General features: G+C 46.8%; 1 long non-coding RNA gene across 1 annotated transcript; it reads left to right on the top strand.

Annotated features, from left to right (window-relative positions):
- The first annotated feature begins 1,790 nt into the window (after positions 1–1,790).
- Positions 1,791–9,431, top strand: LOC136017632 (uncharacterized). The gene is made up of 4 exons (XR_010614022.1): positions 1,791–1,818; positions 2,859–2,968; positions 6,272–6,399; positions 9,376–9,431. It is a non-coding gene; the product is annotated as an uncharacterized LOC136017632 (long non-coding RNA).
- Positions 9,432–10,961: the final 1,530 nt, after the last annotated feature.

Below are 10,961 nucleotides of genomic sequence, written 5' to 3'. Positions count from 1 at the left end.
TACAACTTTCATTACATACTCTCTTGGGTCAGGTAAGCTTTCCCCCCTCTATGCTTATGGTATCAATAGTGTAGTAGCTTTCTTCCTTCTAGAAGGTCTTGTAAGAGAGATTTAGTACTGTGCTGCAGGCTAAAAGTGTAGGTCATTGACAGTATAAGGAATTTTAAGTACTTCTTAAGGGTCTAGGCCTCTCTATTGCAAGGTTTGGGCTGCAGAAGTGTTAGAAAGAGTCTCAGTCTCTATTATAAATTCCAGAAACTCCTGTTTTATAGCTTCTCGGAATTCTCTGTCTCCTCTTATTCAAGACTTTCTCTTCTATACTAGAAAAGCTACACATTTCTCAGAGGGTATAAGCAGTACTTTGCCTGAGAAGGGGAGATAAGATTGACCGTTGTTATTTGGAGGCTGATGTAGACTGAAATGAGATTTCTTTATGGAAAGCCTCTATTTTTTGAAGTGCTGACCACTCTCCTCCTGTAGCCTGAGTGCGAACAGGACTGCTCATTTCCAGAGCCTCAAGTAACAGCTTTTGTCAGGAAGGAAGGATCAGAAATAACTGAGAGTTGCAGTGGGATTCGTAGAGGGGCTGAGAAGGGCAGAATAGAAGGAAGTTCTTAGATGTATCCATCAGGGGGATCCTGGTACCACTGTTAATTGCTTGCGTTGTTCAGCAAATCCCACAAAAAGCAATGGGATTGGGATGTTGTATAAGCCAGATAGCCTGGATTTTGACATGAGGCTTGATTCTTACAGAAGCTATCGTGACACCCTCGATGTTTGTACTTCTTGAGACTCTAGGAGTTCCTGTTATGGATTGGAACTTGAGGCCTATCTCTCATACATGTTCGTGGATGACCATGAAATGATAGCACTGATTTTTGGCTATTAATAAACAGGTAAATGAGTGTCTCAGGATTGGCATAGAGTGATGGCTTTATGGCACCAGCTGAACTGCGACAGCTGAGTATTTCCTGAAGAACTCACCTTAATGCCTTCAGAAATAGCAGCAAGTGATGTGGCTGTTCAGAGTGACCAAGTATCTACACCTTCAAAACAATCACAGAATCACAGAATCCCAAGGGTTGGAAGGGACCTAAAAAGATCATCTAGTCCAACCCCCCTGCAAGAGCAGGGTAACCTACAGTACATCACACAGGAACTTGTCCAGGCGGGCCTTGAATATCTCCAGTGTAGGAGACTCCACAACCCCCCTGGGCAACCTGTTCCAGTGCTCTGTCACTCTTACAGTAAAGAAGTTCTTCCTGATGTTAACGTGGAACTTCCTATGCTCCAGTTTACACCCATTGCCCCTTGTCCTATCACTGGATATCACTGAAAAAAGCCTAGCTCCATCATCCTGACACCTACCCTTTACATATTTGTAAACATTGATGAGGTCACCCCTCAGTCTCCTCTTCTCCAAGCTAAAGAGACCCAGCTCCCTCAGCCTCTCCTCATAAGGGAGATGTTCCACTCCCTTAATCATCTTTGTGGCTCTGCGCTGGACTCCTTCAAGCAATTCCCTGTCCTTCTTGAACAGAGGGGCCCAGAACTGGACGCAATATTCCAGATGCGGCCTCACCAAGGCTGAGTAGAGGGGGAGGAGAACCTCTCTTGACCTACTAACCACTCCCTTTCTAATGCACCCTAAGATGCCATTTGCCTTCTTGGCCACAAGAGCACATTGCTGGCTCATGGTCATCCTCCTATCCACCAGGACCCCCAGGTCCCTTTCCCCTTCACTACTTTCCAGCAGGTCAACCCCCAACCTGTACTGGTACATGGGGTTGATGATGCAAGGGAAAGAAACATCTACAGGTAACTAAATCCATCAAAAATGACAGGAAACCAGGCTTTTTTCCATGAGGTTCTTGCCACTTCTATTTCTGATCCTAGTCTTGAAACAAAAAGACAAAAATAGGCTAATTTCCAGCCTTTTCCACTGGTGCCTTGACACTCTGGGGCTGAGCCAAGATCCAGAAGCTCAGAGGCCAGCAGAAATGTAGAGATGAGTATGTGCCAGAGGCCTGAGACTGTATTACATTAGCTTGAGCACAAGGAAAGGGGAAAAAGTTCTGAGCTGTTCTTTCAAAGTGAAATGGAGCATCCTTTTCCCTGGGTTCTGTCGTAGTATGTTCCCATCAGGAAGTCATTGCAGGAATGTGGGGCTTGGAAAAACCCAGACACCAGTTTCTAGCTGGTGGGAGCTGAAAGGGTCTTATGTGGGCAGATGGGTACAAAGTGGAAATGGGTTCCTTCTAGTGAAGGTGTTTAAGCAGTTCCTAGTGAAACCCTTGCTATTGGGAGAAATAGGAGTATCCTGTGATTATCCACAAGAGGAAAAGTGTTATGCCCCATGAACTTATTGGGAATGCCACGTTTTTCAGGTGGTCTGACTGTCAGATGCCTGATCTTGATGGATGATGCTAAGCACAGACATAATCGCCATCTCGGTCTCAGAACCAGCCGGTCAGATACGTTAAGGTTTTCCAAATGTTCCCCCAACAATAAAAGGAAATGTAAAGTTAATCAAATTGTCATGAGAGATCAGAGCCCAGCAAGGAGGGACTAAGACTGACATGCGAGGTAGAAGCACTAATAAAACAAACGGCTGCTCGCTGATCCTGTCCGTGCTTGTGCTTAATTTAAACAAGTTAATGATGAATGGGCCTTGCCGAGGAGGGGCAGGGGATCTGTCGAAATCGATGTATGTACCAGCCACTTAAAGAAAGCAGAGAAGTGGTAAATCTCTAACTGCATGTGAGGATCATGCTTCTGCACATATCTCTGCTGGCATGTTTGGAGCAAGGGGCTGTCCTGCTTCCTGCTCTACCTTATCCATGGCTGTTGCTGCCCAGGCAGAAGCTGGATAAAGTTAATCCCTGGGGTCCTTTGGATTGATTTACTGCTCAGCCAGATTCATTCCTGTGCCTAAACACCATCAAGATGGCTTCAAAATGGAAGTAAGGTGAGCTCACCTCATTTCCTTGCTTTCTAGTTATCAGTCTCTAATACTCCATGTATGTGTGTGGCTTGGCATCTTTTGCTCTGAAGATCTCCTCCACTGTGACTCTGCTGCACACAAGGATCCTGGGATGCTCTTTGGGGAATGAGGTTGAATGTCATGGCCTTGACTGCTCTGTGTGGTAGGGACACCTTGTCAGGTGTCTTTCACATTGATCTGGGTTGTAATGTACCAAAGTGCTTTTTCTATGTTGCCGGGGGAGTTGGAAAGAAGTAGCTCTGTGCATGGCATAGCCATGAAGTGCAGTTTAGCTCTCTTGTGGCATATTAATCGCCACGCACTGCTCCAGCTCTGTGCTCCCTTACCCCATGAACCATTTTGTCCATGGAGGGGATGTTTAATCCCAAAATCCAAGCACTTGTTTCCTATAGAACCCCTTCAACCACCATCAGGTGCCAATGAATTCCAATCAGCACTGCCCTCCTCCAGGCACTGGTCAGACTATGGCCCTGGCCATGAGAAGCCTCTCTGTTATCCATTACTCATCCCCGGAGCCAGCCTGCATCGTGTTTTCATTCTGGATAAATGGGATCAGGAGGCAGAAGCGCTCCTGCTCCCTGATGCCTTTCATTAGATCCCACCTTGCAAGTGTTGGTTGCGCTGCAGGGCACTGGGGAGGTCAGGATGGGCAGCCAGGGTGGCCGGGAGCCAAACAGATGAAGTAGCTCAATCCGCTGCTTCCCTCCGTGCCCTGCAGCAGCGCGGCTTCCCTGGTCACAAAGCCCTCTCTCTGTGACCCCTGCTCGCCTGCCTTTTTGCTCTTGTTCTTCTCCGCAGTTCCTTCCTTTATCAGATTAACTTTAATTAGTGAAATCAGAATCACATGGAGAGGGGAGGAAATGCTCCGATGTGGTGGGCTTATTTTCAGCCCAGGAAAAATCGAGGTGCGTGAAGGCTCTTGGGTGAGGTTTTTGTCTGGAAAGCTGTCTGTGATGGTGATAGCACTGGGGAGCTGGGAGTGCGTGGTAGAGAAAGCCTATTTGTGCTTTGTGTGTGCGAAGGAGCTGCACCCACACACGAGGCGTGTACAGCTGCAAGTATGTGCTAGCTAATGCTTACATAGAATCAGCCAGGCTGGAAGAGACCTTTAAGCTCATCCACTCCAACCATTCCCCAGACCTGCCAAGGCCACCACTGACCCATGGCACTGAGGCCTCGTCTCCACGGTGTGTGAGCACTTGCAGGGACGGTGCCTACAGCCCTGCCCTGGGCAGCCTGTTCCAATGCCTGAGCACCCTCTGGGGCAGGAATTGTTCCTCAGCTCCATCTAAACCTGCCCTGGTGCAGCTTGAGGCCGTTTCCTCTTGTCCCATCCCTTGTTCCTTGGGAGCAGAGCCCAGCCCCTCCTGGCTCCATCCTCCTGTCAGGCAGCTGTACATAAGGGATGCTGTAACTGTTCACACAAGTCCCTTTAGGCAGCATGAACCAAAGGCTGAAGTCACACTCCGGAGCCCTGAAAGACCCCAAGGGCTGGTTTACAAGATGACTGCAAAGCATCCATGTGCATGGATGAACATGGATGAAGCACAGGGAAAAATGGAACCAATAAACCATTTCTATTTGTTAGCCTGGCAACAGGGTACAGGGTAATCTGCAGAGGGAGGGTTTTTGGCAAATCACAGTAAACAGCAGGCCAGAGCAGAGGGCTGGGATGAAGATGAGCATTTGTCTTGCGGCACGGGATATAAGCATTGCCGTAAGTGCCTCTTGACATTATGCTTGTGTCCCACTAATGCAGTTCAGGGGCTGTCATTTATCATCACAGTCTTTCCACATTCACATCACTGCTGCGTCTGTCCTCCTACCAAATCTCTGGGTTGTTTTTATCTGTCTCTCTCCTTTTTGGGCCTTGCTCGCTGCATTTTCAGTCTGGTTCAGCATGATCAGACCTGTGGCCTCTGGCTGCAGGACTGATGGATGTTTTTGGATACATAATCTTGGGAATCTCTCTGACCAAGGAAATTCTCCATTGCTGTTGGCCAGACTGCTTCTGACTGAAATCTCTGCATGTGACCACTCTAGCACACCTCTATGTTAGACCAGGAGGTCAGTCCTTGTTTCTGAGCCCAGCTCTACCTGCATGTGTGGACATGAAGTCTCCCTGTATTGTTCAAGGTTTAATCTCCCTCTTATTCCTTTCTCAACCCATTTTGCTAATAGCTTGTTCCCCTTTGCAGTTCTGCAATGCAAGCTTTGGGGCACATGCTGCTCCCCACTCCGAGCTCCTATCTGGTGCCACTGCTTCTCAGCTAGTGTGCATCCTCCCCACCTTGGGCACCCATGGGCTAGGCTACAGCTATGGCACAGGGCAGGAAGGGAAATACTTGAATAAAAACCTCCAGAAGCTTGGGAAGAAGATGACTTTGGTGGCACAGACAAGACCAGACAGTAAAGGTGAAGCGAATCAGAGCCTGATCCAAAATGAAGTAAATTTGGACGCTTTGAATGGATGTTGGCAGCTGATGTCCTTCAGAAGGTGAATCTGTGAGACCTCTCTAGTGGTTCTGCCTGCATCCCCAGCACAACACTTGCCTGGACTCATGGAGGATGAGCATGAGGCATCCAAACTCTCCCTGCCTGCGAGGTCTTTGTGTTTTGAGTAAGGTGCAGAAGACAGTGGCCAGTAACGCTAAACAGACTTTGCTGCTCATGAGCAGTTGTGGGTTCTCTCGGCCACACAGCACCAGTGAGATCCTCTCAAGCAGAGACACAGGGCTCAGGCACACAGTCGAGCAGCTTCCTGCACACCAACCAAGCAGGATGCCCAGCAGCAAATCTGTGCAGGTCCCCAGGGCTGGAGCTCCATGCAAGGGCTGAGAGCAAACATAAGCTATCAATTGAATGGCATCTGAGAGCGCATGCTGGAGAGGAGCTCTTCATCAGGGACTGTAGTGATAGGGCAAGGGGTGGTGGGTTTAGACCGCAATAGGGGAGGTTTAGATTGGATATAAGGAAGAAGTTTTTTACTGTGAGGGTGGTGAGGCACTGGAATGGGTTGCCCAGGGAGGTTGTGAATGCTCCATCCCTGGCAGTGCTCAAGGCCAGGTTGGACAGAGCCTTGGGTGAGATGGTTTAGTGTGAGGTGTCCCTGCCTATGGCAGGGGGGTTGGAACTGGATGATCTTGAGGTCCTTTCCAACCCAAACCATTCTATGATTCTATGGTAAAACCCACATGCATCTGAGCCCTCCACATGGGATCCTCACTGCATAAGCTTACGACCCTTTCTATGCTCTCTTTTATTGAGGTGGTTTGTGGGCCTCTCACAGGTGCATCTCATAGAGAAGAGCAGCAAAGCGCCTCTGGCTTCTCCCAGAAATCAGTTCCAGATGTACTGGGACAGAGCTTCCCTTCGGAGGAAATACATGTTTTCAGGTAGGGCCCTCTATGAAGGCTCAGAATACTTCCTACGCTGAACAAAACCCTTTACAGCAACTGCTCTTCTTTCTGACCTTTCTGCTTCCCTCCAATATTTGTGCAACATGCTAATGTGTTTTGGTTTCTTCTTACCATCCCTGTGCACATGAGGTTCAGAATTCCCTTTGTGCTGAGAGCAGCTTCCCTCGGTGTCTCTCTGTCCATGAACTTTGAGGCCTTTCTTCTTTCCATCTCTGCTGAGACACCCCCTCCATACCCTTCTCCTGCCACGTGTTCCTAATGATTGAAATCATCATTTGCTTCTTGTGCAAACAAAACCATTCTCTTGCTCTGTTCAGAGCTCTCCTTGACATGTTTCTGACAATAACATCAAATAGCCTAGATTTTAGACTTTTTTTATGATCTGCATGAATTTCGTGTTGAAACTTGATCATATATAATAAGCAATTCCCAAGGGTTCCATCACCCTGAGTTTGGGGCATGCTCTACCAGCTGTGTTAATCTACCAAAAGGCTATCTATCAATAAGCTATCGATAGGCTAACAAAAAGCTATCAAAAAGGCTTTAAAACCCATTCCTGCCTTTGAAACTGGGACCTAAAAGGTGTGGTTTTCACTTCATAGCTGAGGCTTTCCAGAAAACGAACATGAGCCGGCTTCAGTGTGCGCTCGCAGCCCAGGAAGCCAACCGTATCCTGGGACGCATCAAAAAGAGCATGACCAGCAGGGCGAAGGAGGTGATCCTGCCCCTCTACTCTGCTCTTGTGAGACCTCACCTGGAGCATTGTGTGCAGTTCTGGTGTCCTTAACATAAAAAGGACATGGAACTGCTGGAACAAGTCCAGAGGAGGCCACGAGGATGATCAGGGGACTGGAGCACCTCCCGTATGAAGACAGGCTGAGGAAGTTGGGGCTGTTCAGCCTGGAGAAGAGAAGGCTGCGTGGAGACCTCAGAGCAGCCTTCCAGTATCTGAAGGGGGCCTATAGGGATGCTGGGGAGGGACTCTTCATTAGGGACTGTAGTGACAGGACAAGGGGTAACGGGTTCAAACTTAAACAGGGGAAGTTTAAATTGGATCTAAGGAGGAAATTCTTTCCTGTGAGGGTGGTGAGGCACTGGAATGGGTTGCCCAGGGAGGTTGTGAGTGCTCCATCCCTGGCAGTGTTCAAGGCCAGGTTGGATGAAGCCTTGTGTGGGATGGTTTAGTGTGAGGTGTCCCTGCCCATGGCAAGGGGGTTGGAACTAGGTGATCTTGAGGTCCTTTCCAACCCTAACTATTCTATGATTCTATGATTGACTTGCCTGTCCCATGGCACTGATCTGCATGAACGTCTTGGTGGGAGACCAGAGCTGAGGGGTACAGCTTGCCTTGTTCATCCTGGTGACAAAGGGGTACTAACTTTTAATTAACTGTTGCCCATAGGCCCCCAGTTATCATTATTATTTGACATAATGACATCATTTTCCTAGGAAAAAGCCAAGCAATCTGTTTATCAGTGTCCCCACTGCCTTCCACATGTCACCAAACATTAAATACTCAGGTTTCTTGCAGCCAGATGCCTCCACTTTCCCATTTTTCACCCTAACCACTTTCCACAGCACCGCTGCAATGTTAATGCAAGAATCTGTAAGTGTGAGGGCAAAGTAAAAGGAATGTAGCTTAATACCCAAGCAATTAGTGCAAGGGTTATTGTGCTGAAGGCATTATTCATTTGTAATTATCTGAAGCTGCTGAAAAATTCCCAGGGCTGCCTCCAATGGGGCGCATGAATCAAAGCCCACACACAGAATGGTAGCATGTTGCAAAGGCAAGAAGAGAAGCTCTTGGCCCACTCTCACACACAGTTTCTCAGCCCTGGGACTTCTTGCAGCGGTACAGAGCCAGCTGCTTGCAGCTGAGACCTGTTTGTTTCTGGTGGGCATATTCCTGAGCTCGCAGCAGTAAGATAATGAGGAGGAAGGAAACAGGAAACATATCTGCGTGTTCAGTCGCATTGGTTAATTTAGGCCACGTTTCCTCTGATTAAAAGCAAGGAGATAGTAACAGTAATAACTTCTGGGTCATATTTGGGGAGGGAGGGAGATTTGGGTTGGGTTTTTCAAATAGAAAATCTAATAATAATAATACTTAATATTATCAATAGATAATAGGCATATTTTCAGGGCGTTAAATTGAATGCATATATTGATTCACCACACTTGAAAGACAGTGTACATCAGGCATGTCAGCTTCCTGTAGAAAACACAACAAATTATATATAACTCAATAAATTGCAATCAAAAGAAGAATTGTAAATCTACTGTCTTCTGTCAAGGGCAAGGAGAATACGGCAATGTGCACAGAAACAAGGAAATAATGCCTGGGATTTACTTTTCTAAGTTTATTGAAATCCAGTTTTCTACTTCCTCAGGATTTCTCTTTTCCATCTGAAAAGAGGAAAGATTCCAGCTCCTTTGCGGCTGCTTCTTTTAGGGCCTTTGTGCAACAAATGGGCAGGACTTGAGGGCTTGATGCTCAAGGCAATCGAGCATCACATCCCCGGTGTTTGTCTACACTGCATTGAATGGGAACTGATGAGAGGTCTGCTTGACACGGTGCTGAAGAGCTGCTTAAGGAAATCAGCCTCTCTAGCCCTAAATATTGCTCCTCAGAGTGAGATTTGCTGGAGTTTGATTGGGGTCTGGTTCCCAGCTGTATCTTGCACCACACAGTTTTCTGGGCAGGAGGAGAAGTGATTTGCTGGCTGAGGTATTCATGTGTTTTCTGCATGGAAGATGGGCTCTTTGAATTACAGGGCTGGCTTGCCCTAGGAGGGTCTCTGAAACCAGCTGCCATTAATAGCCCCGTCACAGGGCAGAGCCAGACTCAATTCTGATGCAGTCCTGATGCTGAGCATCATTTGGGAACTTTTGTCCACTGTGGTTTTCAGAGAGCAATACAGAAACAAATGCAATGTGTTTTGTTTGTTTTAGGAACAAGTTTTCCTTGACTCCAACTGCCACAAATTCCCATCCTGTGTTCCTTGGAGTTAAAATGGACACATTTAACTGAACTCCACTGCTCCAAGTTAACAGCCTTGCAGTGTTTCCTAACCAGTGCATTCCTTCTCATTTACATGCCTCTTGCTGTCTCCTCTGCCCCCAAGATCATGTCAAGACATCAGAAACTGTCTATAAAAACCAAACAAGTTTCATTTTCATAACCTGCCCATGTCCTGTTTCTTTATGGTGTAGAGAGGATGAGACAAAATCTTTCAGCATAACAGAAAGTGGACTTCAGGAAAGGTTTTGTACCTAACTGGGAGTGTTGGGAGCTCTGACGTTTGTCATGTGCCCCTTGGGCAGAAGGAGAAAATGTTAAGGCATGATTTAAGCAGATCAGATATAGCATCCTGCTCTCAATCAGTGCTATTTTGATAACTGGAGTGAGTTAGGAATATGAAGAAGCTAAACAAAAATATACTGCTCCATCCAAAATCATCCACTGAGTGATTTTCTCTAGGTTGGTAGAAGGAGCATCGTAACATGAGTAAAAAAGATGCACAGGACCCCACTAAACAACTCAGGGGTGTTTCAAATAGAGCACTGGGACCGTTTTCTGATCCCATCTGTGTCAGGACCGTGCTTGCATCCAGCAGGGAACAGGGGGGCTGGAGGCTGCTCCCTCTGTGTCACCCACTCAGGAATTATTGTGGAATACAGATAGTACTGGCTTTGGGAAGCAGGTGGCAGCTCTGACTCCCATTGAACAGTGGAAAACAACCACTTGGGTTTTACGTATTTGCGAAGCAGAAGTCTGAACAGAGTGCTTCTGTTCCAAATGTTCTATTTTAAAGGAACTCTCTGAACCTCTGTTTATAAGGCAAAAATGTGTCCTAGCACTGAAGTCTAGAAAACATCATATTCTTTTGAGCAGAACAATTTTTGAGGTTTTTTCATAAAAAAAAAAGAAGTTGATATTATGGGAAAAACCTGTTGGTATTAGGAGGGAGAGGGAGAAAGGCAATATTTCCCTAAGCAGCTTTGTAATAAGTATTTGTTTTCCTGACCAGTTGAATAGGGTACATCTCCCTAGTGTCGCAAGCCAAAGAACAGATAGAGAAAAGGCACTTTTCCTAAGACAGAAACAAACCGTCTCTTCACCATTCCAGAGGAAATTGCTAGTGACAATGAGCCACAGACTGTGAACTGAAAATTCCTTGCATTTGAAATGGTTTGGATTTTTTTATGTTTCACTTCCAGCTCTGACCACCCACAAGGGAAAGGAAAAGCGGAGAAGAGCACACAGCTTACACAAAAAGATTCCTGCAACAAAAGGACCCTTTCTTAGCCACACTGATTATAAGGCACCTCTTATAGCAGTTTCTAGGGTATGTTCAGCACTGTAGGCTGGAAGATCAGATCAACGTTACCAATTCTAGGAGTAAACCTTCAACATCTCTGACTGGAACTGAAGAGTCAGAACTGAAAATACCGAATCTACACGGCTAAACTTTTTTCCCCTTTCTGACATTGGAGCCGGAAATGTGAACTATTTGTGTTCTGGTGTCACCACACTG

This window comes from Lathamus discolor, chromosome 6 (genome assembly GCF_037157495.1).
Source record: "Lathamus discolor isolate bLatDis1 chromosome 6, bLatDis1.hap1, whole genome shotgun sequence".
In the NCBI taxonomy this organism is placed as follows: domain Eukaryota; kingdom Metazoa; phylum Chordata; class Aves; order Psittaciformes; family Psittacidae; genus Lathamus; species Lathamus discolor.
The sequence above is the reverse complement of the archived record's forward strand: the minus strand, read 5'-3'. Positions and strand labels throughout refer to the sequence as shown.